Source organism: Sebastes fasciatus, chromosome 3, assembly GCF_043250625.1.
Source record: "Sebastes fasciatus isolate fSebFas1 chromosome 3, fSebFas1.pri, whole genome shotgun sequence".
NCBI classification, from domain to species: Eukaryota; Metazoa; Chordata; class Actinopteri; order Perciformes; family Sebastidae; genus Sebastes; species Sebastes fasciatus.
The window spans coordinates 27558714-27586474 of record NC_133797.1 but is presented as its reverse complement, the minus strand read 5'-3'; positions in this window follow the sequence as shown (position 1 = coordinate 27586474).

Sequence of the window (27761 nt, the reverse complement as noted above, 5' to 3'; positions counted from 1 at the left end):
GGAACAGCCTGCCGGATGACCTGAGATGTGCCCCTAATCTTATCACTTTAAAGAGTAGGCTCAAAACATTTCTCTTCTGCCAGGCTTTTTATTAGTTTTTATCCAAAGCCTTTGTGTCAGTATGTGTGTGTGTGTGTGTGTGAGCGCATGCATGACTGTGCACTCTGTTGTTGTTGTTGTTGGTGTGTGTGTGTGTGTGTGTGTGTGTGTGTGTGTGTGTGTGTGTGTGTGTGTGTGTGTGTGTGTGTGTGTGTGTGTGTGTGTGTTTGGCGGCTGGGAGGAGGGTTGTTTAATCTTGTGTCACGCATTTTGGTCTCAGTATTTCACATTGGCAGTGTTGTTTCTCATGTGAATCCACCTTTGTATGAATGCACAAGGGGTGGACAAAATAACAGGGACAGCTAAGGAATAGCTTTACATTTATGGGAAACACGTTTATTTGCTTTCTTGCTGAGATTTAGATCTGAAGATATATCACTAACATATAACGCTGCAGTCAGCAGCCGGTTAGCTTAGCTTTGCATAATAAATGGAAAAGGAGGTAGCAGCTAGCCTGGATTTGTCTGAAGGTCTCTACTTGACACGTTATATCTCATTTGTGTACAAAAACCAAAGTGTAAAAACAACAAGTTGTCCAGAATATTTCTCTCTTTTTTATACTTTATTTGCAGTTGTTAATTTACAATGAAAAAATATTTCACTTTTTCATTGGCATTTTGTTGCTACGGCAACAGCTTTGGTTTAGAAGTTTACTTCCTGTCAGCTACTGAAACTTTTGGTAACACTTTACAATACTGTACACAAAAACAGTACAGAGTAGTTACCAGAGAACAAATGAGGAACCAACTGCTAGTGAACCATTAGTTAAAGGTCCAGTGTGTAGGATCTGGCGGTATCTAGCGGTGAGATGAGGAGATGGCAACCAACTGAAGCCTCTCCCGCGTGTGCCAAGCGTGTTGGAGAGCTACGGTGGCCGACGCGAAAATGCAAATGGTCCTCTCTAGAGCCATCTGGAGCACAGCCGGAGCGTAGAGTTTGTGTACGTGGGAAGTGAGTAGTGAAGCAAGAGAGAGAGAGAGCGGCGGCGACGGCCGCGAGTAACGTTATCAACTCTGGCTCAAGCAGGAAAAGGTAACGGAGTTTGGTTTGTCCATTCTGGGCTACTGTAGAAACAAGGCGGTGAAAACATTGGCGGACTCTAATCACATTGCATAGAGTAGATAATGATTAGTTAATTGAGAAACAACTTAGGAACAAACAAGGAACATCACCATTAACAAATATTTCTCTCATAATGCCTAATGGAGGACTGTATGGTAGATAATGATGCGTTACTAGAGAACAGACTGGGAGATCCTTTATTAATGAATCATTAAGTAATGATTAGTTCATGAATAACATGAAAGTGGTCAGTATGATCGATTTACATATATTCATTACTTAATGATTAATTAATACAGGATCTCTCAGTCTGTTCTCTAGTAACTCTTCATTATCTATTATACAGTCCTCCATTAGGAATTATTAGAGATAAATTTATTCATGATTCATCAATTATCAAGTTTTTTCTTATTTGTTCGTCACTCGTTTCTCATTTAACTAATGGAGTCAAGTCAATTTTATTTATATAGCCCAATATCACAAATCACAAAGTTGACTCAGGAGGCTTTTTTCTGTACAGGATACGACACGCTCTGTCCTTTACAGGACGACCCTCGCAAGGAAAAACTTAACCAAAAAAAACAAAACGGTTTAACAGGGGGAAAAAATGGAAGAAACCTCAGGAAGAGCAACGGAGGACGTATTAAATTACAACATAGACAATCCATATGACAAAAATGCATACATAATGTGAACATATGTACCCATAGCTACTCTATAAAATGTGATTAGGAGTTACTCATGGTTCACTAGCAGTTAGTTCCTCATTTAACTCCTGTAACTACTCACATTTTTGTGTACAGTATTGTAAAGTGTTACCCAGAATGTACAGTATATGTTGTCAAGTTTGAAAAGGTCCATATCCAAAGGATATACAAAACAATACAGAGAACATACAACACTAAATGGAGCATAAACAGACAAAATAAAAAAATGCTGCCAGACAGTTTATAAGATTACATAAATAGTCTTTCAAAAATGTCGTCACAATAGTAACATCTCATGCAAATCAAGTTAAACACCACACCCACTCATGTAGCCAGGCAGGTCAGGGGTCATGTGGATGTAACGTCACACTGAGCCAAGAAAGGTCCCCAAGTTCTCTCAAATGTATTCAGTGTATTGGGTTTGTGCAGATGCAGTCTTTCCATTTAATAGACTAATAATAATAATAAAATAAAAAATGTCCTTGAGCCAATGCACAAAGCAGGACGGAGTGGTAGACTTCCAGGTCAGGAGAATACGTTTCTTAGCAACCACCATTCCTACAGCAGCTCAAAAGTCTCTGTCGTGGTTGGGCTGAATGCCTCTGGAACAGGCTTCTGAAGGCCACTCAAAAATTGCAGTCCAAAAGTTGTATAATGTAGGTCAAAACCAGAAAAGATGTGCAAGTGATCCTTCAGCAGATGTCACATTTAGGAGACGCTGATGGGAAAATGCAGTTCAGTTTTTGAGTAATACAGTCTATGCATCACCTTGTACTGGATTAACCTGTAGCGTGAGTTGGCCAGGCTACTTCTTGACTGGGAGCGGTGACTTCCTGGAGCTGTTTGCCCCTTCTCCTGCCAAGCTAAGCTAATCTGCTGCTGGCTGTTGCCCAAAATGTCAAGTTATTGCCTCAAGGGTTCAGATTGCTTGAAACAAACAAACAAAAATTGCCACGTGAAAAAAAATTTGATATTCAATCTGGTTTGATCTGTTAAAATAAAAATTTCTCAATGTACAAGCGCAACAGTCTGTCTGACCGATCGCTTGCCCCCGAGGCTTTTGTTGTCCAACGTTCTCATCCCAACTCGTCACATACCACCGCTTTGTCACGCCCCTTGGCATCACGTTATTTTCGGCATCAAAACCACTGTAGTTACCGTTGGCGTCAATTTAGGTTTAGGCAACAAAACGACTATAGTTAGGTTTAGGAAAAAACTACATGGTTGGGCTTAAAACTACTATGTTTGTATAGTGAAAATGACACTGAGCGTTGTGAACACGGGACACAAACCAACAGCTGATTGTAACGGGACACACGGGACCCAAACAGCGGTCTCCTTAATGAAAGCCCTGTGTTTGTTGGACCGATCCACCTCCCCTTCCATGTGTCTTTTCGTTCTTTAAACTATGTCACCACACTCCAGGCCCACTTTCTCTGAGCTTTTACTGTTGCCACGGATGGGTTTACATTATATTCAATATTATATTTAATGGAACGCCACGGTGCGTTTCATACCGGCGCTAGAGGGTTGTCGTCTGCGGGGGTAAAGAACGCCGATGGCTGTGACAAATCCTCGGTATTAAACGCCCTGGGAATGAGAATGGGCTGTGATGTGAGAACAGTAGCGAGCTGTGGTGAACAGGTAATCATGACACCAAATCATCTGAAAGTAATGTGTGGAAAGCATTTTGAATTCAACACCACAGATAGAAAGATTGAGGATAAAGGTGAGGCTTTTTTGCTGACTTTGTAAAATGTAACAGTGCCTTTAGCTTGTCACTCAAGTGAGGCGGTGGAGGAACTACAAATGAGCATAACCTTAATTCTACAGTGTATTTTAGGAGAGGCTACGTGGGTTGCATTTGAATTGATTCAAACTAAAAACTTGTTAATTTGAGAGAGTGACTTGTGGTCTAACCATAGACTGTATATAAAGATGGACGACATGACAGCTCCCCAAAAGTGAAGCCAAAACACCTTGATGGCCCCCTGGTGGCTGGTTGCAGTACAGGTCATAAATCCCACCCCCTCCATGTTAGTGGATGGGATATGAGCCAAACTAAAAGGTCAAAGTACACGTAAAATACATTTGTCTCAAAGATGGTTTCTGTCATTTTAGGTAATTCTTATCACGCTGATGAATGTTCAAGAGTTAATTTTTCTGATAAGTTTGGTTTCATTTAGTTATTTGATGCTACAAAAAGGGGGTGAGACGCCACGGTGGACAGCTGTGATTCTCTTTCGATAACAAGCTGCAGCTGTTCTCGGCTCACGATTGGTTCAGATGGGTGTGTCGGTGGGCCCTTGATACCGCTGCTCCACTGCCCAATCACTACGGCGCAGACTCTGGCTCCAAATGACGTCAAAATCTCAAGATGGCAGCTCCTGTATCCAGGGTATTTTGGCTTCACTTCTGCACAATGGGAGGAAGTGGAGACGCATCGTCCATTGAGTTCATGGTTCTAACCTGTCATTTGACCACGTGGAAATGCAAAGGTATTTACACCTGTTCCTCTGGCCATCATAGAGAGGGATGATAAATCATACAGTAGAAATGGGGATTTTCAGACTGTCTCTCCTCAAAGGTGTTTCAGTTGATTGCACACACAAAAAGTCTTAGACAAAGTTGTGTGAAGAAAAAAGCGTGGTTAGATGATCCGAAAAGCACCTCATTTGAAGCATACAGATTATTTAGTTGTTTTTGAGATTGCATTGATTCAGCTCTGTAGACTCTATTTGTTGTTAAGGCCATTATTTTTTGCTTTTGTCGCTTTGGATTGAATTATATGGTGAGTTCTTTCTGTTATTTCCTCCTCCCCCGGTTTGTGGACAGACTCTGCTGCAGGTTTCAAACTGCACAGGAATTATAAAATTGTTATTCCTTACTTTTAGAAACACAGTCAGCCACAGGGGCTTTGTCGCCGTGAGCACACACACAGATCCATATGCATGGGTGTTCGTACCACACACACACATGCACACTCACGCACACTCACGCACACTCACACACACACATAACACACACACACACACACACACACCCACACACACACACACCATATGGCCATATACTGTCAACAGCAACATGGGCACTAAACTTTGTCGTGCCACGATACAACTAATTCAATTTTTTGGCTGCTCAAGTTATAAACAGTAAATGCTGTATATGTACTGTGAGTAAACTGAAGTGTAGGGTTCACAGGAGATCTAACAGAGAAGATGTTTAAGTATGTCATGATTCGCAAAAGGAACATATTTGAAATGTTGTTTGAAGACAAAGGAGCAGCTTTGCAGTCTTTTACTTTTGAGAAACGTTAATGCAGTTTCAAAGATCAAAGAAAAAATACAAAGAACAAGCGTTCAGCACTGCTACAGTTAAAGGTGCAGTGTGTAGGATCTGGTGGTATCTAGCAGTGAGGTTGCAGACTGCAACCGACTGAAACTTCTCTGGTGTGCCAAGCCTGTACGAGAACTACGGTGGCCGATGCGAAAACGTGAATGGCCTAGTGGGGGCAACCTCCAGAGTCTGAAAAGTGAAGCCAATGCTGCCTTAAACCTGCATTCTTTCTAATATCCAGCAGGGGGCGACTCCTCTGGTTGCAAAAAGAAGTCTGATTGCATAGAAGTCAGTAAACAATCGTCTCAATCGCTAGTTTCAAATCCTCTTTAATATATTACAACAGTGGTTCTCAACCAGGGGTCTGGGGGCCCCCTGGGGTCCTTGAGGGAGTTCCAGGGGGTCCCCAGAAAAAATGGGGACTATTTTATTTTCACTATTTAATTTACTATCGAAGTGAACCCAATGTGAGTAAGATTCATAAGATATATATAACTATTCTGATAATAAGTTTCACCTTCTCCACGTTTATCTCCTCAACTGTAATTGACAACTATACAATTCTGATCTTAATAATATCAACAACCAACATCTTTTCAGATGGAGGTCCCTGAAGCAAAATCCGTGACCTAATGTGTATGAATTTAGGGGTCCTTGACTCAAAAAAGATTGAGAACCACTGCTTTAGGGCGTGGCTACCTTGAGATTGACAGGTCGCTACCACGGCGTTGTCCGGTCTGGGAGTTGTCCGTGTTTCCTTCTTACAACTTTAACCCTTTCACAGTGTGTTTTCAGTTTATTAAAGCTAATTGTAACATTTTTTGTTGCCTAAAAATGTCATATTCAGCATTCGGTTGTACTTAGCTCCACCCTCTCGAGTCACTTCTGGTTGCAAATAACCAAGGTGGCAACGGTCAAAAACCAAGATGCCAAACTCGAGGCTTTAAAGCAGTAGTCCACGAACCAATGGGTGACGTCATGGTGACTACGTCCACTCCTTATATACATGGAATGGCCCAACGTTTGGTTTGTTCGTTCTGGGCTACTGTAGAAACATTGTGACCGACTCCGTGAAGAGGATCTGCTCCGCTTGTAGATATAAATGGATCATTCTAAGATAACAAAAACACAACAATTTTCAGATAATTGTACACTAAAGAAAAACTAACTTATATTCCATTTCTGCTAATAGATCCCCCTAAATGTTACACACTGCTCCTTTAAACAGAGTGATTCCTGATTATTCATGTTTTTAAGCTGATGTTGGAAAGCTGACAGACGATGAGGACAGCAGGGCCAAAATTAAGACGTAATTCCTTTTTGGGAAACATCTGCAGGATCGTGATTGATTCCCGGGATCAGCATAACCATAATAAGATCCCTTCCATCTCCCGTCTGATTGATTTAAAACAACACTGTCAAACGCTTCCTTCCTGGCCAGCGCTAATTTAAAACAGATGGCATCACCCCTTTTTGGCAGGCATCTTGGAGGAAGCCAAGCTATTAAACAAGTGGAAGTATGTATACATTATAATGGTCTGCTGGGGTTGTTTTTGTCCTCACAAGGACCCATTGATTACTTGTCAAATGACAGCAGAGGATATACAGTGGATGTCTAGAGGTCGTCTAATCGGAGAGGGCTCGCCAGGTGAAGCACGGATCTTTTCCGGAAACTTAAAGTACAGGATGATTACTTGGATTCGTTCCTTTCAAACGGCTTCAGACAAAACACTTGAAGGTGATTACATCATGTTCATATTTGGACTAATTGGCAGACAAGAACCACAGCACATGAGTGAACGACTGCCTGCTAATGACAGAGCGAAAAGATGCCAAAAGATTCAAATACAAATCTGTTTCACAGAACCCGAATCCGTGTTGTGAAGTTTTTCAGTCACGGCAAACCTAAAAGAATAACTGAAGAGTCAGGACAACATTCACTTCTGTGGCGTAATTATCACTAATTAAGTCATGAGGGAAAAAATATCACTTTGAACATTATCTCTTTTTTAACATAAAAGTCTGTGCGAGCACTGTGCCATTAGGAAATGCACAGATAAAGGCACTTGAGCAGTCAGCAAGACGCCTCACAGAGCCTGTATCTCCCTCTGGGTGCCAGCTATCTTGTAGCGCTGCAGCCAAAGCAGTGTGATTGAGCAGGGCAGCTCAATGAATGCAGATATATTTACTCAGTGAGTGTTGCTTTGGGAAACATCAATCCGATAGGCGTCGTCTCTCCAAAGTTGAGGGATCATTGATCCACGGAACGTGCTAAATGATTTAAGAGCACGCATCGCTCCAGTATGCGCCAGCCAAAGGGCGAAGCATGTGAAGGAGAAGAAGTTTATGTATATTTGCAAAGAAAAAAAAAGATGACACGCTCCACCAGAAGAGAAACAGAATAAACATTTATGCTAGATCATCAGACTGTATCACAGTGTCATTTAAAGCTCCATGCCCTTAAATAACCCCGCTGTAATCATGAATAATGTGCCAAGTTTTGCGTAACTGCCTCAGATAATCTAGCGTGACCCCCCCTAGTCAGAATTATTAGCTCAACATATAAATAAATATATTCTTATATGAAAAGAGGCCACTGCTTTAGGCTGAAGTATCTGTGTTATACTCACAAGCAGTGGATGGAAAATCAATACGACGTACATAATGAATGCTACTTTTTTATTCGCTGTGCTGTTGAAAGCACTTAAACTGATTACTGGCTACATGTGACAGGACAGGTGGACACATAAAGACATTTCAGCGGGTCGCCCTACATGCATGAGTTGCTGTCGATGCTGAATGTGTTTCAGGTGAGTAGTTTAGTGTCTGTGTGGCAGGTGTTGGGATTCAAATTGGCCCAGCAGGAAACATACACTTCCTGTGCTTTGTTGTTGAGCTGACATGTTGTGTGCGACATGTTTTAATTTACAAAACCATTGTTCTGTATAATTAAGGTATTTATAGAATAGAATAGATCTTTATTGTCATTGTGCTAAGAACAGTGAAAATCTGTTTCGCAGACAAGCGATAAAAACTAGATAAAGTGACCAGTGCAATGATGGTCAAGTAGCAGCATACAGTATATGGTGGTATAGCTGCAATATGTGCAATAATATATATGTACAAAATATAGTGTCAGCACAAAACTGACCATGTATTTAAGTGCTGTGATATGTCCATATCATATTAATGGAATACAGCTCATGTAATTCAGTTCATCTAATGTTACTTGGGTGAGGTTAGAGAGGTTATTTGCTTTTTTAACACTAATTGATTGACTGACGAGCAGCATGTCTTCTATCTTTGTTGGTTACTTTCCAACCAAAACACATCCTACGCTGTTTTTTTCTAAAAATGATTTATTGGTTGATCTTATCTACCATGATTATCTTCAATATGAAACATTTTGCGTGATCATGTGTTCTTCTGCAGTGCTCTGTAGTGTAACCGGTGTTGTTGCTATGAGGAGTACTGCTGCCCCCCACAGTCGATACCACACAGTATCTCTTGAATGGCATCACATCAAAACACACACACAACACACAAAATCCACCAAAACATTAACAGTTAATAAGACTAAGGTGAAAATAAGGGAGGGGGAGGGGGGGGGGCTATTTGCTTTTACTCGCAATTAAAGGGTGACTCTGCAGCTATCTAAAGTGTGATGTTATCAGTGTCGTCTTGGGCTTGGAGACTACAAATTCATAACAGAAAGCTGCTGGAAACTTGAAAGATGTGGGCATTTTTTCAGGCAGGGAGGGTCAAGTTGCATTATTGGAAGTATTAAGTATGATTCAGCATTTTTTTGGAGCTTCACCCATAAGACTAAAAGTCAATATATCTCTACCCCTGCTGCTTTGATTTTGATCATTCTTTATTAAAATATGTCTCTTATGAGTTCCCCAACTTTATGGAAGTGCATTACTAAATCACCGGAGCATCCATGTAATTAAAACAATTTCAGAAAATGTTTCAAATTTCCTTTCTGGCCGAACGATCATGAATCAAAATGGAGCACTCCACACCCACAGAGCTAAGATGTTGTGGACGTCGGCCTCTTAGACCAGACCAACTCGAAGGTACCACAGCTTTTGAGGACACAAAAACATCTTGTAGTGTACTGTTTAGCTGTCAAATGAAAAAGTTTGCCCAGGCCGGTGGGCGGTGCGCTCACAAACTTTCTCATTTCACACATCTAAACAGTACACTATAAGATGTTTCTGAAAACATTTGAGGAGAGAAATAGGCATTACAGTAACAGAATCTTGATTCATATTTGATCAGCGCTGCCTAGTTTGACCGTTTGATCAACCCGGTCTCACAAGAAGGCGTATAAATACCACGACATTACATGGACATTCTGCGTGTCGTGAGTACTTTTTAGCCTTTTCGCATGTCATTTGTACGCCGCTTTTCACGTGTCATTTGTACGTCACGCAAACGGCCGCTGTTAGGTTCCGGCAAGAAAACCCACTTAGGGTAAAGCTGGGCATGATCACTGTACGATTTTAGATATGTTGTTGTGTACTTCCTACTCCTACTATGTGAGTCGATCGTTTGCGATGTAAAGCCAAAGCTCGCGATTTATGTGCTCACATTGTACGGTCCGATCGTCAGCCACGACCTGAGTGCTCACACTGTACGTGTAAAATAGAAAAAAACACGGCCGTCAGCTGCTGTGGGCCGTTCTGGTTGTTGACAGTTGTCAATAAGGATTTGTTTGAAAGCTGCGAGGCAGGTAAAGTTTGTTTGCTAGCAAAGGTCTATACGGGTCACAATGCTAACAAGGCAGAAACGTGCTGCCTTGATCATCGGTGCTATTCATGTCTGCTGAAACGCCTAAAAAAAGAGGCGGCGGCGTATATGGACTCGCAGGTGGCTAGGAAGACGTGGAAAGCCACCAAAATTTCTGCCATGTCCTCGGTCTCCTCTGAACACTGCACGGCAAATGGCGAAGCTGAAATTCGGTCCGACTCTAAAATGAGTCATGCGGCTCAAAATTCGGGCCAGAAACGGGTTAAAATCATACAATTTATTTCTCTTATCGTCTCTAACGTAACTAAACACCGGTCAACTATAGTCTCGAAAACACAAGTCTCCTGGTCAGAAGTCCGGGTTTTTGTTGGACCCGTCCACCTCCCTACCCACCATAAATTGTCTTTCTCGCTTTTTATCTACGTCACTAACTCTTACTGTAGCATTTACAGTATATGTGGATGCGTTTACATTTCAGTCAGTACAGGATACATGGCGTACAAATAACACGCATAAATCAAGAAAGGCGTACTTCTTGCACGCTAAACACCTTGTGCATTATCGTGGCATTTATACGCCTTTCCGTGCCAACGGGCTGGTTTGATCGGAGTTTGCGAGTGACTAACAGCTGGCCAGAGACAGCTCAGCTCCAGCTCAGCTGTGATTGGTTGTTTCTGTTCGGGCGTGGTAGAAACCCATTAGCAGCACTAGGAGGAAGCACATGAGGAGCATGTTGGGGTTTTTTTCACAGATTATCTATCTCATGCACTACTGTCAGGATATAGTGACAGTTTTATAAAAATAACTTTTTATCATATTTGCTCAAAGTTATCGACTCCAGCTTTAATGATTTGACACATGCAGTCAGAATCTCCGGCTTTATTTCATCTGGTTCACCAAAGCGAAAAGAAGTCATCAGCTCCACTTGTTTTTAAATATACACTGACAGCTTGCAGAGACACACATGCACTACACTGCTGACGAGTCAAAGTATTGTACTTTTTTTCCTAACATGACTTCACAATACCACAATTACTGCAGTCGTATCAAAAGAACTTCTTTTTTTTTATCGTACCAGAATTGAAAATAAAGAGATTGCATTCCTGTCTTCAACTCTGCTTTTCTTTTACAACAAAAAATAAGGGTGCACAGTAATGGAAACAGCAACAATAGTTCCCCCTTTAATGGTTAATTAGCAGGATGATAAGACGATAAGATGTATGAAGAGACACTTCAGCACTTCACTCAGCAGTTCTGCTGCATCATTTCCCCAGGCTGCTGCTGAGAAACAGGTAATCTGCTAAATTAGTTCAGCTAATTAGCCTCATAAAGACCTGCAAACCTAGAAAAAAAAATAATAATATAGATATAAATATATATCAGAGATGTCAAATGCTCCAGTATGTTTAGAGGATGTACTCATAACAACATTCAATAATTCATGAATAACCTTAATGTGAAAACTGTAATCATGCCAAGAAGCTCTCATATGCTTTAATGTGAACAAGACGTCTTCAAAAAAAAAAAGAAAAACAGTGCATCCTCTAGCCGGATTTCTCTCTTCAGCTCAGACACTTTCTCATTCACAATTTATGCTCGTTGCTCGTACACCCACACACCAAAACCTCTCCACCGCCTCCCTGTTTTTGTCCGCCATGCTCCCCCCCAAACTGTAATTTTGAGTCCCACAACACAAAATATGTCTTCATCATTGCATTTCACACTCTGCTAATGGTTTGTGCCTCCTGGTATGTGTGAAGCTGCATGTCACTTCCAGGGCAGGATGTCGTTTATTCAGCAGACGACAATTTTGTACGGTCTTTGCAGCATTCTTCTTCTCGTCTCGTTATCCTCTCCACCGCGGGAATAAGAGGAAGCCAGCGTGCTGCTAGCTCTTCTAATACATATCATAGGAGGGTGAGTGGAATAAATGTTAGCACACCGTAAGAGTCCAGTGTTGCTCAGCCAATCTTGTATAATGGTAGTAGTTATCTAATCAGAGTGCTGCTCTCTAGTCACTTTCTGATTGCCTTCAAATTGCTGTAGTCTCCAACAGAGTGTTGTGTAGAACACAGTATGTACAATTTGAATGCCATTATTTAGATGTGGGCGTCCAGGGTAGCAGCAGTGATATCCTTATTAATGTCCCTCTCCGATGTCAGCATTTTAGTCTGTTCCCACACATTGGCAAGCATCAAACTGTAAAGTGAAACAGAACCTCCGCACTGTGAGAAGCAAATTAAAACGCAGTATGAGTGGTAGCCAGCCATCCTAATTAGCCCATTTCTGTTTAACACGCCTGAAAAAGATCCTCGCATTTTCTCTTTGTGGTGCAAATGCAACAATTCAGGGAAGGTGGTGGTGGTGGGGGGGCTTCCAGAAAAAAATTCAACACCTGGCGAGTCACGCTGGGTCAACACTGTTGTTACACAGGAGAGAAGTTTGTTGTCTCTCAGGAAACGGTGGGAAAACACACAGAAAAGAAGCCTCTGAGACCAAGAGATGTGCCTCTGGGGATAGGAGTCGTCTTTTGATGTCAGTGTTAAGAGGTGCAGAGATAATAATCCACTTTGGGACTTGGGAGCAGCTAAACATTTTTTTCAGACATCATTACGATACCAGGTGATGGGCAGAGAGGAGCTGAAGAGAGCAACAAATATGTAGTTTAGATCCCTGGCTTTGCAACAGAATATAAAAAAGACAACTATGATAATGATATATTTCACCATGAATGCAAAACAATATGTATAGGAGTCTGTTTCTGTCAATAGTAGCAGATGAAACTCTAGGTCCTTGATTTCAGACAGAGGTAGAAAAGGGACTGCTCATCATTTCTAGTTTTCAGTTTTCTTCTGGCTGAAATCACAACTGTAGCTAGCAGATTTTATCAGCTGTAGCTCGCTAGTTAATTAACGCTTGAAATCACCTTGTCCGACTGAATGAACCATGTAAAAGACTGAGGCTAAAGCTGCATGCCCCAGGCAAAATATGAGCCTCCTCACCTTTACATGGATCATCAACTGATCCATGTAAAAGACATGGGAATACAAATAAAGGAGCAGAATTGTTCATTTATTGCACGATAGAGCCGGTCCTAGTATTATAGTATGATAAGGAAAAATTCCACCTGATTTGACCGTTATCAGCTCATTAAATGTGTTATCATAAGCATAATAGATGTGGGTCAGTAGGGGCCTGCTATACCTACTACATTGTTAAAGTGAAAGCAAAACTTAAAAACAACACGTTGTAAAACTGCATGAAAAGTTTAATTTTTAACACAAACAAAATACTTCTTTAAGTTTAGGCAACAAAACCCTTTTGTTAAGTTTAGGGAAAAACATTGTGTTTAGGCTTAAAATAACTACGTTTGTAAAGTGAAAGTGAAACTTAAAGGCAGGGAGGGCAATCTGGAGACTAGACTAGATTTTTTAAAATGATCCAACTGAAAAACCGAGCACAATGTTGCCAACTCTTTTTCAAGGAAAGAAGCCAGCAGCACTAGCTCTAAAAGTCCCTAAATCTAGCGAGAAAGTCACCAAGTCGGCAACACTGACAGTCCATCCCTTCAGGCCTCCCTCCAAAGCCACTCCCCCAAAATTATCCATATGAACGTAAACTTATCGTAATGAATGTGAACGGCGAACATGGCTATTGTTAGTACTCACAGCTGTCAAGCTAACCGCTTGTGGAAGACTTGCAATGAGGGAACGGGCAGAGTGCACGCAGGTAGACAGGCAGGTAGCCCGTCCAATCATTTAATTCGGGCAAAATTAAATGATTGGACAGGTTTATTACAATCCTGCGACAGCAACAGAGAGCAATTTTTTTTCTTTTTTTTGTCAGAGCATTTTATTTATTGATTAATGTCGGGATGTAATGAGAATTTCAACTAATATAACAAAAAAATATTCTAAAATCTTTATCAGCCCTACTTTTAATGCTGGTGAACACAAAGACAACTACATGTCGTTGGTTTCACACAGGAAGCGAACCCTGGTCTCCTGTGTGAAAGCCCTGAGCCTCACTTCTGCTTCTGCTCCCGTCATAATTACTATGGTCGCTAGTGGTCGCTGTCGTCTTCTTTTATTCCTTCTTTGTTGCTCAACAATGTGAATAGTTGACAAAATCTACTATTGGGTGTAGCAGGGCCCTACTGACCCACATCTATGAGGCTTATAACCACCGATAATGCACATTTAATGACCTGATAACAGTCTCACTGGCTGAAAAATCCCCCAAATACTACACTATGTTAGCGTTACTACTGTAGATATTAAACTAGTTAGAAGCTTACGTTAGAGCAGATAAACATACTGTTTAATCCATTCCTTATAGTATTGCTTTTACTACAGCACCATGCACAGGGTTTCGACATTTGGAGAAATCCAAATAAAAGCTTGACAGACCTGCCATGCCTAGTTACAGGTGCTGAGATATGATTGGACAATCGCTGTTTAATTGTCAATTATGGATTACTAAATCAAAAATATGTCAGAAATTATGAGATACAAAGTCAAAATTATAACATACTGTTATTTTTCTGGCACTAATGGACTTCCATAGATTTGAAATAATAACACAGACAGTCAGACAGCATCTAACCTCAGCCACTTTAATACACAGACACATTGCAAGCACCTGGATGCTTCAAACTGCTCCGCTCCATCCTTACATTTTCATTTAATTTGTCCAGAGATGTCCCACAGCTTCTATGGCCCTATTGACTGATCCCCTGGCTGCGACCTTTAAGTCAGACCTGCAGCACTAATTAATCTGAGCCGAGTGATACATCCAGAGGTTGAACCAACACCGAACCTCCTCTCAGACGAATACATTTCACACCAGGAGAAAGCTCTGAAGCCCTATATGTACATATTCCTATACAGCAGACGTATGAATGCGATACTCCCTGAGCTGAGAGCTTTAAGGAGAGGTTGAACTGATAATAAAGATTTAAATAAATATCAAGGAGAACCTGTGCTCTATCTTGGGGATATAATATCTCTGGGAACAGTTGGCAGAGAAATTCATGAGACAAATATTTGCACCAAAAGATAAAAGTAAAGAGCCAGGGATTTGAGTCCCACACCTCGCTGAGCACTGCTGGTTTGGTATTCATTTCCCAGCTGGATGAGAGCAGAATTTAGTGGACACATAGATTATTCATCTGTGACTCCAGCACAACCACTTACAGCCCTATTTCTCAACAACACACCAGAATGTAAAACTGACTACAACTTGCTCGCTGATTGATGGTGAGTGCGTGAGATATTTATGAGGCAAATGCACTGTCCTAAAACATGACGGCACATCTACTTCAAACCAGAACATGTACTTTTCCTCTAACTGCTATTGATAAACACGGGCAGCACTGCACGGAGACGTTGTTGGAATAAATTAGTTTTGACAGCACAACTTGATTTTATATTTTTATTTATAGAGCAGGATTGGCAGGAAAAATAGCATTCACCCAATTCCATTTTTGATGCGATCTGGGGATTCTTAAGTGAGTGTGAGTGATGGACTTAAAACACGGATGAATAACTGATGGCTGGAAAACAGCGGAAAATGAAAAGAAAAGCTCCGAGCATGTCTCGCTCTCTCTCTCGCCCCCTCCTCCCGTTCCCGCTTGTTGTCCTCTCTGCTTCGAATGCAGCAACGCATTTTCAATGAGTTACCATAGAGATGATTATTGCAGTTGCTGTTGTGAAAAATGTGGCTCAAAACCTCAGGGACAGTACCAGCATGGCAGATATAAAGAGCAAAGGGGGAAAAAAAGATAAATAAACAGACATTGAGAGAGAGAGAGGAGGTTTTCTAGGGTCAAGAACATCAAGAACAGCCCTATACAAGAATTTAAAATCATATTAATATTAATTTTCCTGTTTTTGGGATGGAGAACTTTCCATCCCTCAAGTATTTATGTATATTTATTTTACAAGGAGCTACATCAAATGAAAGCACACAGGCGAGGGTCGTGTCAGGCCTTCGAGGGCTTGTCACCACTTTCGTCCAGGTGCCCTTGAGTAAGACACTTAACTCGGCTGCTCCACTGGAGCCGCTCAGCAGTCAGCAGTTGAAGACTGCGGCTGCACTGAGCTGCTCCCAGGCGTGAATGTGTGCAACTGTACCATGAATGTTAAGCAGGGCATAGCTGGTAAAGAGCAAGCATGCTTGACTGACTTTCCCCAAGATAAATAAAAGTACAAAATAAAAAAATAAATCCAAAAACTGCTGTATTTTAAAGGTGTGTCATTTTTCAGCACAGTGAGCAGACAGTCAAAGGTTAGGGCCGACAAAACCAGTATGAATATAGAGACAGAGCTGTCATATGTGAGGTGAAAACAAAAAAGAAATCAATCAGAATTTAAAAAAAAAATACAAAAAGCAATGTCACCATTGTCTGGTGTTTGATTCCAGTGTTGAGGCTCAAACAATGGCCCCATAATATAAAGAATAGTGTGGCTGTGGAGGAATTCAAAGAGGTTTAGATAGGTGGTCCATGGCCTTTATACCACCAGAATAAGGAGTCACTGTAACAGTTGTATTATAGTCATGGCTGCAATAATCCTGCTTCGGGGCCCCGGGGCAAAAATGAACTACTGGACTACAACTAATCCCACGTTTCCCCCTTTTCTATGCATGTTATACATTTCCTTACTGTGGAATATTCAACATATCCTCATACAACAGTTTGTATATCTAACGAAAAGTTATTCTTTATTTTTCGTGTGTTTTCCTACGAATGTCCAGCAACATGTGATGCACGTGTCAATTTCTGCTACATTCTTTTCAAAATAAACTTCCGTTTAGGCAACAGAACTACTTATTTAGGTTTCGGAAAAGATCGTGGTTTAAGTTACAATAACACCAGAAGTGGCGTAACTTAAATATGGAAGTTACGTGACAAATGAATCAACGTTGACTTCTGGTTTCACACAGGGTACGAACACCGGTATCTTGGGCAAAAGTTCAGACTCTTTTGACCAGCCCATCCACCTCGACCTCCGCCTTACACAGCGCTTTCTGCTCTTTATACTTCCTGGTTCACGAGTACGTGGTTTACCAACACAGTCTCACGGCAATTCGTGAAATAGTCACAAAATGTAATCTATTCTCCCTTTTTTTCGTGATGCACAGCACGACTTTCAACAATGCATTTTTTGTGCATTTTCCTATGAATGTCCAGCAACACGTGACGTGCGTGTCAATTTCCACTCCAGTCTTTTCAAAATAAACATACTTAGTTAGGTTTAGGAAAAGATCAACTTGTTTAGGTGTAGGCAACAAAACTACTTAGGTTTAGGAAAAAGTCACAGTTTGGGTTAAAATAACTCCGGAAGGGGTGTGACTTAAATACCGAAGTTATGTGACAGATAATTCAACGTTGACTTCTGTTTTCACGCGGGGTAAAAACACAAGTCTCCTGGACGAAAGTCCGGTGTTCTTCGACCCTCCGCGACCTCCCCCCTACGCGACGTTTGTCACTCTTTATACTTACTGGTTCACGATTACGTGGATTACATACGGATTGATTTCGTGGGATATATGAATTACAGTGCATTACCTTTCATAGGTATAGCTACGAACGGTGTATGAGAACAGCCTGGGAATATTACATAATCATAGGTTTGCTGTGCAGTAATTTGATTAAACACACATTCATTTGTGGACATTTACCATGTAAGATAAATATGAGCCGAAATACAGAAGGTCTAAAAGAAATTGTTTAACATTTTGGGAAATATACTCATTCAGTTTCTTTCCAAATAGTTAAATGAGAAGATTGATAGCACTTTTAGACGTGAGATTGGTATCAATCCTTTCATCTAACCGTCTGCCAGAAAGCAAATAAGCCTATTCTAAACTATTTCTTACAAACTAGATTTCGACATAAAGCTTCAAGACCAGGTTAAAAAAGCAGGACACTCCTTGAGGCCAGCTGTTATTGGGTTATAGTGGAGAGTATTCCCATACTCCCAAATAGAGTTACAGTTTATCAAATTACCACAAACCAATTGCCACACAGTGAATCTGGGTGTTTTGAGGGCCACTGGGGTCTCGGGCCAGCTTCGGTTATCGCAAAAGGTATAGTGAAAGACTGGAAAGAGGGGGGAACAACGCCGCTTTATTTCATTATTTGAGTTTTCGGAGCAAGAAACTGCCATATATACAGTATATTCCATTTCACCCTGAGACACACACACACGAGCAAACAGCATTTCACCAGACTGCTGCGTCAGTTATTACTCGGGTATATTTCACCAGGAAGCTCTGGTGTTATAAGACTCCCTGTAGGGTTTAAGACCAATGAAAGTGCTCCAATTTTCTTCCTTTTGTTGGCATCAAACCTGTGACCTTTAAATCACAGGAGACTCTCTCTCAGCCTGTTTTTTCCAAAGTGTTGTTATACAGGAGCTGTTTCCTCCTCGGATTTTTGTCTACCTATCAACGTGCCCATAGAGACTCCCTCACATTCCTACACTGACACTATATTTAATAAAGGCACAACATAGAGAAGAGCTTAAATTGTGTTAAGTCTAACATTACGGTGTTGTGTTCACTCGGGGTATGATGGATAGGAAGCAGTGAGGAGGTACTCCACAGAGTGAGCTGAAGGAGGAGATCACTGCCTTTCTGATGAGACTGTTAGGGTGTTAGGGATCCATTATGCGGCAAAATGCAACGTTCTTCGTCTGCTCTTATCAAAAGCACAGGTAAACTACCCTGTGTGCTGTGAGGAACTCCACGGCCGCGATCAATACATCAATCAAGAGACATTCACGGCTTGAGGCAGCTCTTACCAATAATCCTCCTCTTCAGTCATCCCTTTTTTGGGTGAAATAGAAGTTACAATATCGTTATCATCAGTGAGTTTATGACGGCCCAGAGGAGCAGGTGAAAAGGCCGAGCTCGGCTATAAATGTCCACATAACAGCAACAAGCGGATCAATAAAGCCATGACACAGTTAAAGAGCATTTCTACACAACTTACACGGATCCTTTAGAGGGTTTCGTTTATGTCTTTAAAGTCGAAAAATTGATGCCCTTTATAATGTGCCTCATGTTCTTCAGTATCTCAAGTCCTAAGGCATCGCCCAGAGCTGCTAATCATGACAGGTAAATATATAAATCCAACCTCTGACTGCAGACAAACAAACCAGCACTTAAACTGATATTTAAATAAACATTAAAGGATCAGAGAACTTCTGTTTATCATCATCATCCCTCTGTAACTTCAGCTAAATGCCAGCCGTTTAGACTGATATCAGGTCATTAAATAGGCGTTATCTGTTGCTATAAGCACCATAGATGTGGGTCAATAGGGGCCTACTACACCCACTAGTAGGTTTTTATCATCCATTCACATGGTGGATCATTGAAAGAAGGGATAAAAGGACACAACAGCAACTTTTAGTGGCCGCAGTAATTATTACAGGAGCAGAAGCGGAAGTCAGGCGCTGTAGTATAGACAAATTTGACGACCGCTTTGTGTGTTCCGCCATCTAGCACTGCCACCATTACTGCGGTGGCAAGTCGTACTGACTCTACTGGTGACTTTCAGCCCAATGCGTCCGCGGTTGCTTGTAGTAACTTACGTAGTTTAATAAACACAAATGAGTGAGTATTTAAAATTGATTAAAGCAAAATGTAAGGCTTTTACGAGGACACAGCTGCCGTCACTACGAGCAACCATGACGCATTCGGCTGAGACTCACCAGTTAAACACCGGCTCTGTTTGTGATGCCGACCGAATGATGTTTACTTTGTGGTCATTAGGTTGCCCTATAGAGCAACAAACGTTATATTTCACAATAACGCCACAGTTATTTGACTGAGTTAATTTATTCGTGGGACCACCGCAGAACCTAGAAAGTGTCTCAGCTTACTAACGCCATTAGCTAACGTTAGCTAAGCAGTGTTAACTTAGCTGACAGTACTTGTTTCACCATGCTAGGATAACGTTAGGCAGCTGAGAACTCCTAGACATCGTTGTCAAAAGTAACGTTACATAGAAAGTAAAGGTAAAAGTAGATAATTGTACACTTCTTAGGACAGCTTGCTTTCAAATGTGCATGTATTTTAGGGCAACACCACCGCAGCAATGGTGACTTGTTTACTTTTGATACCCGGGTTTGTGTATAGACAGCGTGAAACTCCATGTGAGGTGTAGGTCAGTAACGAACGTAAGTAAGTGTTTTTGTTGCCTAAACCTAAAGAAGCTGTTTTGTTTGTGTTCAAAACTTAACGTTTCATTCAGTCTTAGATGTTAGAAAGTGTTGCTTTTAAGTTTGGCTTTCACTTTTACAACGTAGTAGGTGTAGTAGGCCCCTAATGACCCACATCTATGGTGGCGAGGTAGGTAGGTAGGTACTTTATTAATCCCCAAGGGGAAATTTCTGAAATACAGGGATTTGCTGCAACAGGCTGCCGCTCTCACAGCGCCGTGACACTACACAGAGATCAGTAGTATGTCAGTCCAACAAAGAACTAGTGCTTATAGCGACAGATAATTTAATGGCCTGATGACATCGGGTGCATGTTAATGCATGTAAGCTTCTGCAGATTATCTCTACAACATGAACAGCATGAGTAGTCCTGTGTAACCACACTCATACTTTTGTGTTTTTGCACAATCGGAGGAAAAAAAAAAACCTGAATGAATGTTGGCATGAATAAAGATGATGGGGCGACGTAATGTTAGGGGCAGATTGCTCATGAAATGATATCGAGGCACACATGATTGGAATTGTAATGGTCCTGTCAAAGCCGAGCTCTGCTTTTTAGATCTCATATTCTTATCGGTCCTGTTCCTATTTTTGCAAACACCATTTGAGGCTGACAAGCGAACTAAAGGCCACCCATGTTCATATCACAAAACATACCCCTGCACATCAAAACCCATCTCTCCTCGGGATTAACCCACGCCACTGTCATTCCCACTGGGAGGAATCCTGATGAGGAGCTGCAGCATCGACTGGACGGACACGATAACCCAGCATGTGATCTCACCATTACAGCCATTATACGGCCTCCAGCAGAGACGTGTTCCTGAAACGTGTTCCTCCTGCACACCTTTTCTCTACTGTGAGGGAAAAACACACTTACACTTTCTAATAAGACACTCTGTATAATTTACTAATGCTTTATAGATGAGTTATAAGCCATTAGCGAGTTTATTTGCCAAGCACCTTCAACAACAAACAGACACAAGTCGATATAAATAGACTTATAAATAGGTTGTTAAAAAAATGCCTTTATCTGGTGTTCATCCTTCTGAGCTTTCTCACTTTCTCACCAATAAAGGGTCGCAGCTTTCACATGTTCAACCAGAGCTAATGTGCAATTATGAATGTTAATAACTCATTAATTGTTGTTAAAAGGGTTATCAATCAAGTCTGCAGTTGTAAATGTTAATAAGATGGTAATAAATGGATTTTGGTCTAGATGCTCGGCAGCCTTTTTCCAGACATTAAAGGCTCTGAAAACGTTCTTTATCAGCTCCTTACTATGAGCAATGGGGTCCTACAGGCACATACAATTTTCAGTTAAACAGTTTTGGTTATTTCATATAAGTGCTTTCTGTATTTCTTTCTCTGGGCTCATTTGTTTGAAATGTGATGTCATTTACTTCCTTGCACCAATCAGGATTTAGCAACATTTGAATCTGTCGGAGTTGGATAAGTAATAAATAAAGATGTTTCTTTTACTTTGAATGCTGCTTATTTAGTAGCCTAATGAATATTTGATTATGGAGAAGCCAAGTTTTCAGGGGCTTTAAGGGAAAGCTAAAGTCATCTACAACATAGGTTTTATATTTGTAGCTTTTGTATAATTTATAATAATAAAACAAGTCCAGTTACTAATAGAAATAATCAGATGTAGAGCTGCAAAACAACTAGTCAACTCATCGATTAGTTGATCGGCAGAAAAATAACTGCCTACTATTTTGATAATTGATTAAGCGTTTAAGTAATTTCCATGCAAAAAAATTGCAGAAAATGCTGTTTTCAGCCTCTCAAATAGGAGATTTCCTGCTTTTCTCTGTTTTATATCATATTAAACTGAATATCTTTGGGTTTTGGACTGACAAAACAAGATATTTAAAGACATCAACTTGGATTTTGAGAAACTGGGATGGATAATTTCAGCCCTAATCAGATGTTCATAAGGTTGTAAACAAGCAGATTAGCTAACACTTTATTTGGAGGTAAGATCGAAAGTGAGCACACCTGTAGCCTACCAACTAGTTTACAGACCTTGACCTACCGTACTTGATGTATTCATGGTTTTCCTGAGCAAACAGGGATTAGTAGCAACATTACATGTGCACTTACTTTCAGTTTTACTTCCAGATAAAATGGTAGCTAATCTGAGATAATTTGGGACTTGTTTACACTCTGTTCGCTTGTCTGATCACTCTTGTTGTTGTTTTTTGCTCCATTGTTCCTACTTTTAGTAATAATGCAGTGTTCCAAGATCTCAAAAATTGCTTTGATAAGTACAAAATTATCACAATCAATGCCATAACAATAGCATTTTCTCTCTGTGTTAGCGTGGGTTTTCTCCGGCTTCCTCCCACAGTCCAAAGACATGCCTGTTAGGTTAATTGTTGACTCTAAATTGCCCATAGGTGTGAATGTGAGCGTGAATGGTTGTCCAAGTTGTAATAAACCAAAGTTTCCTCTGAAGGACTGGTTCAACATGACTCATTCATTTGTATAGACGTAACAGGTTAATTATCTTCAGAGGTGGATTTCTTTTAACCTGAAGATAGAACCAGGCTAGCTGTGTCCCTCTGTTTCCAGTCTTTGTGCTAAGCTAAGCTAACCGGTGGGCTGGCTGTAGCCTTATACTTAATGGACCAACGCATCCTCATATAACGGTTTGTATGATATCTTACGAAAAGTTATTCCTCAATTTTCACGCGTTTTCCTACGAATGTCAAACAACATGTCAATAGGCAACTAGACTACTTAGTTAGGTTTAGGAAAAGAGCGTGGTTTGGGTTAAATTAACTCCAGAAGAGGCGTAAGTGAAGTTACGTGACAAATAACTTCTGGTTTCACATGGGGGTACGAACACCAGTCTCCTGGGCGAAAGTCTGGTGTTTTTCGACCCACCCATCCACCATGACCTCTCTATGCGGCGTTTGTCTCTCTTTATACTTCTTGGTTACACCAATTGATTTTGTGATATACAGTGCATTACTCTTCTCAGGTATAGCTACAAACGGTGTATAAGAACAGCCTGAATAGACAGATATGACAGTGGCATTGATCTTCTAACCAAATTTCCCGAAATGTCAAACTATTCCTTTAAGTATTGTTAATGGCTTATAACAGATTTATAAAGCGTTAGCTGCTGATCTATTAACCATTTATAAAGCATTGTTTACAACTGGATATCCAAGGGTGCCTTGTTAGAAAGTGGTACCAAAATAACTCAGGCAAAAGATTATTTTTTATGAATTGTTTTAGAAAACTCCACACAAGGCCATGGATGCCAATAATATGAACAAATTTGCCAAAACGTCAATTATGTAAATGGAGCAGCTCGCTCTCTGTATCAGGCATTGTCTTGCGTCTTTCTATCATCATAAGCCAGACAAATAAAAGCTTTCCTGTCTGAAGAAGAAACCAGCTGACTTGAAAACTTGAAAGAAGAACGGGGCTCCGCTCCAAGATCCCTATACATCCGCTCCTCTGTCCTCATTCTTGCCCTCAATTCCCAAAGCAATCTCAAGTCAGTGGTTCTATTAAAACAATACTGCCTCATGCAAATTGCTACTGTCAAGCCCCCTGGTTTTATTTCTCGTTCTTACTGCTGCTCTCCTTTGCTTTAATGGAGATTGTGCCAACCAGACTTCGCAGCATCAAACAGGATCAATGGTATCAATAGGACAATCTGACAATGATCGCCAGCACTTTCAGGCTAAAAAGAGCAATATGTGACACTGAATGGATGAGCACCGCTGCCAACAAACCAGGTAATTACATACAGGGGCAACAAATCTAACCTGCAGCTGTACCGCTTCCAGATCGCACAACTTTTTGGTACAGCAACATAATTATCCTAATTGGCAGGTGGCAGCCTGTGCTATTGTTACGTTTCAATGGCAATGTTAATGACTTGCCGTACACAGCATGTTAGCTCCTACTCATCCCTGAACGCAGTGTGGATATAAATAAAAAAAATAAAAAAAGCCCTTACCTCTTAACATAAGATTTATCTTGTCTGTGTCATTAACAACCATTTAATTAAATGACTGATTTACATGCTGGGCACTTTACTGCTCAACTTCTCCTCACATACATTAGTCATAAGGTGTTGCAGTGTGTGCAAGGGCACTTGCAGAGTACCCTGCTGAGTTCATTAGGACTGTCGTCTGCTCCGTGGAATATTCCTGTTTCTCCAACTCAGACGATTGACTCGGCCAAGGTCTGCACTCTTTTAGTAATGAGGCCGTTGCTGTAGGTCTGTGGGTGGGTCTCAGTCGGCCATTCGTGGGTTTATGAATAAAGTTAGCTCTTTGGTCTGAGAGAATAAATTGCCAGCCCAAGGTCTTCAGTTCTTTCGGCCAAAACAATGACATCAAAACTGAATACAGCTGTCATCAGTGCTGCTTTATTACAGGAGTCCAAGGTTGAAAATGATAATGTGATTTTTGTTGTAAAAAGGAACTTTCATTAACTCAACTTTTCAAGGCTGAAAGGTGCTCTATATGATATCATTAATATAGCTTCCCACAACTATTTGCTATAAAGATATAGAGGAGTCATGTCTACCTGAGCAGAGAATGAAGTCACTCTCCCTCTGTGTGTGTGTTGTAGTTGTACTGTTAGATACTTGTCCATATGTCCGGACCGTCAAGACTTTAGACCAATCAGAAGAAATGTTGTGGCATTTTTCCTTATCATGCTAAATGTAGTCTGCACAGCATCTGTTCATTCATCATATACTGTAGGATATTTCTCAACTTTAATACATCAAGTGCTGCATTTTAGAACATTTAGACATTTTGTCATTATTTGATTTAACTAGGTAAAGTATCACTTAGTGTGGGATGTAGCAGGCCATTTTTTAGAATAGTTTTTTTTAAAGTAATCAATAACAAGATGAGGTAACACTTCATTTTACAGGTCCGCAAATTTCATGTTAATTAGGTGATAATTAGCAAGTAACCTATTTGAAATTTCTTTGGAATTACTGCCAAATTACCCCAATATTTACCTAACAATGTATCTAAAATTACTTTATTTTAAACATTATTTTATAATTATATGCTGAAATAGCAAATAATGGTTAAAATAGGGCACTTAGGCTTGAGAAGCGGCTGTGCGCTGCTCTTCATCTAATAGAAAACTAATAGAAGACACTTTTGATCAGGCACAAATCTCACCATTATGTGACTTATTGTCTACACTAATGTAACCTGGTAGCTAATGTCATGATTCAGGGAGTTTTTTAAGGAATTTCAAATAAGTTATTTGCTAATTATTGTTATCTATTTATCAGTAGACATGGAAATAAAGGATATTAATTAACTTTGTATTTTTTCCTGGAAATGTATTAAATAAATTACCAGCTATTGGGAAATAGCTGAATATAATTATTAAATAATGTTTATAATAAAGTCATTTTAGATACATTTTGAGGTAAATATTGGGGTAATTTGGAAGTAATTCCCCAAAACATTCAAAAAGGTTACTTGCTAATTGAAGTGTTACCCAAGATGATTACACAAATTACTCAAAAATTAATCTTAAAATGTCTTGTTTTGAGTGGCTCGTAGATGAAAACCCTGAATTATTCAATTTTGTGGTGAGCTTCACATGATGCAGCTTCAAACCATTTCTGTGCAACCTGTACCATCACAACCAATGACAACTGTTTTTTATTTAACATTTTTCAGGATGAGTTTGGTGACACAGTTAAAGTTTCATTTGAACCTGCAGTTAATTGCACTAAAGTTGTATAAAGTAAAAAAAAAACAGCAGCTAAACACGACAAAACTTTGGCCTCCTTTACATCTTATATACGAGTCAAAGCAAAGCAGAATACAGCTTGGCAACTTCAGTACGAGAAAGAACTTCTGAGCCTCTAAACAAATAAGCTTTCTGTTCCACTGTCAGTCATTATGTTAATTCGCTAATGCAGATTAAAAAGTAATTGTTAACAATGTGTACACAGAATAATCTGCCTTGGCTGACTGCTGTGGTACAGATAAGAATAGGCTGTAGAGATGTCCAGTGTAGGGCATTATATGCTTCATTACACACTTTTGTTCCTGGTGTGTTAATTTAAAAAGATTCAGTAGGAGCAGAAGCAACTGTAACCTTATCTTCCCCTTTCATTTCCCTCCTCTCAGCCAAATTTCACCTTGTGTACAGTAATGAGGTGTTAATTTAACCTATGGCTTGTTCGTGGAACTGGGAAGATTTGTCTTAATTAGAGTCTAAGCTGAAATTTTGCTCTGAATATTCACACAGGCTGCATGTTTTCAACCTCAGTGGTCATTTTACACTTTAGTTTCCAATTTATTTTTCTCTCTACATGTGGAACTTAATATAAAGGTGTTAAGGACATATCTACTGTAACCTTCAAGGTGTTGTTGATAACATTTTTCTATAGACGAATATGAAAAAAAAAATAAACATCCACAGAGCTTTTAGAAAGGTGACAAAATGAAAACATATTTTTTGAAGGGGCAAAAATGAATGTTTTGTTTATCTCTACGGAAGATATCTGTCTCGATGGTACAACACACCTAATGAGCTCCAACAGCTTCCATTTTCAGATCAGCACTGACAAGACGGCTTGGTAACGGTTAACAGCATGAATTTACGTGACAAAAGGTCACTAAGTTGTCTTCAATTCAATGGAATCTCCACAAAATTGGAATGTTGGAAGTGAGTGGTGAAGCAAGAGAGAAGGAGCGGCGGCGACGGGAGCGAGTAACGTTATCGACTCAATCAGGAATAGTTAACAGTGTTTGGTTTGTCCGTTCTGGGCTACTGTAGAAACATGGCGGTGCAACATGGCAGACTCTGTGAAGAGGACCCGCTCCCTCTGTAGATATAAACGTCTCATTCTAAGGCAACGAAAAAAACACAATTATTATTTTCCGGTGATTATAAACTAAAGAAAACATACTTATTAATATTATATTCCATTTTTGCCAATAGATCGCCCTAATTGTTACACACTGGTCCTTTAATTGTGAATACTTTCTGGTTTCTTTACTCCTCTATGATAGTAACCTGAAAATCTTTGAGTTGTGGCCAAAACAAGACATTTGATGAGGTCATCTTGGGCTTTGGGAAACACTGATCGACATTTTTCACCATTTCCTGACATTTTATAGACCAAACAACTAATAGATTAAGCGAGAAAATAATTGACTGATTAAAGCTGAAGTAAGCGAGATTGGAGCAAATATGATTTAAAAAAAGTTATTTTTATAAAACGGTCGCTATATCCTGACAGAAGTGCATGAGACAGGTAATCTGAAAAAAACAATCATGTGCCTCCGTGTCCTTCGGTGCTCCTAATGGGATCTGCAAGATTTCCCAGACCGGAGGAAAACAACCAACCAGAGCTGACCTTGATTCTGCCGTCCAGCTGCTGTCTCTGAGCAGCTGTCAATCACTCGCGAACTCCGATCAAACGGTCAAACTAGGCAGCGCTGATCAAATATGAATCAATATTCTGTTACTGTAATGACTATATCTCGCATCACATATTTTTAGAAACAGCTTGTAGTTTACTCTTTAGCTGTAAAATGAGAAAGTT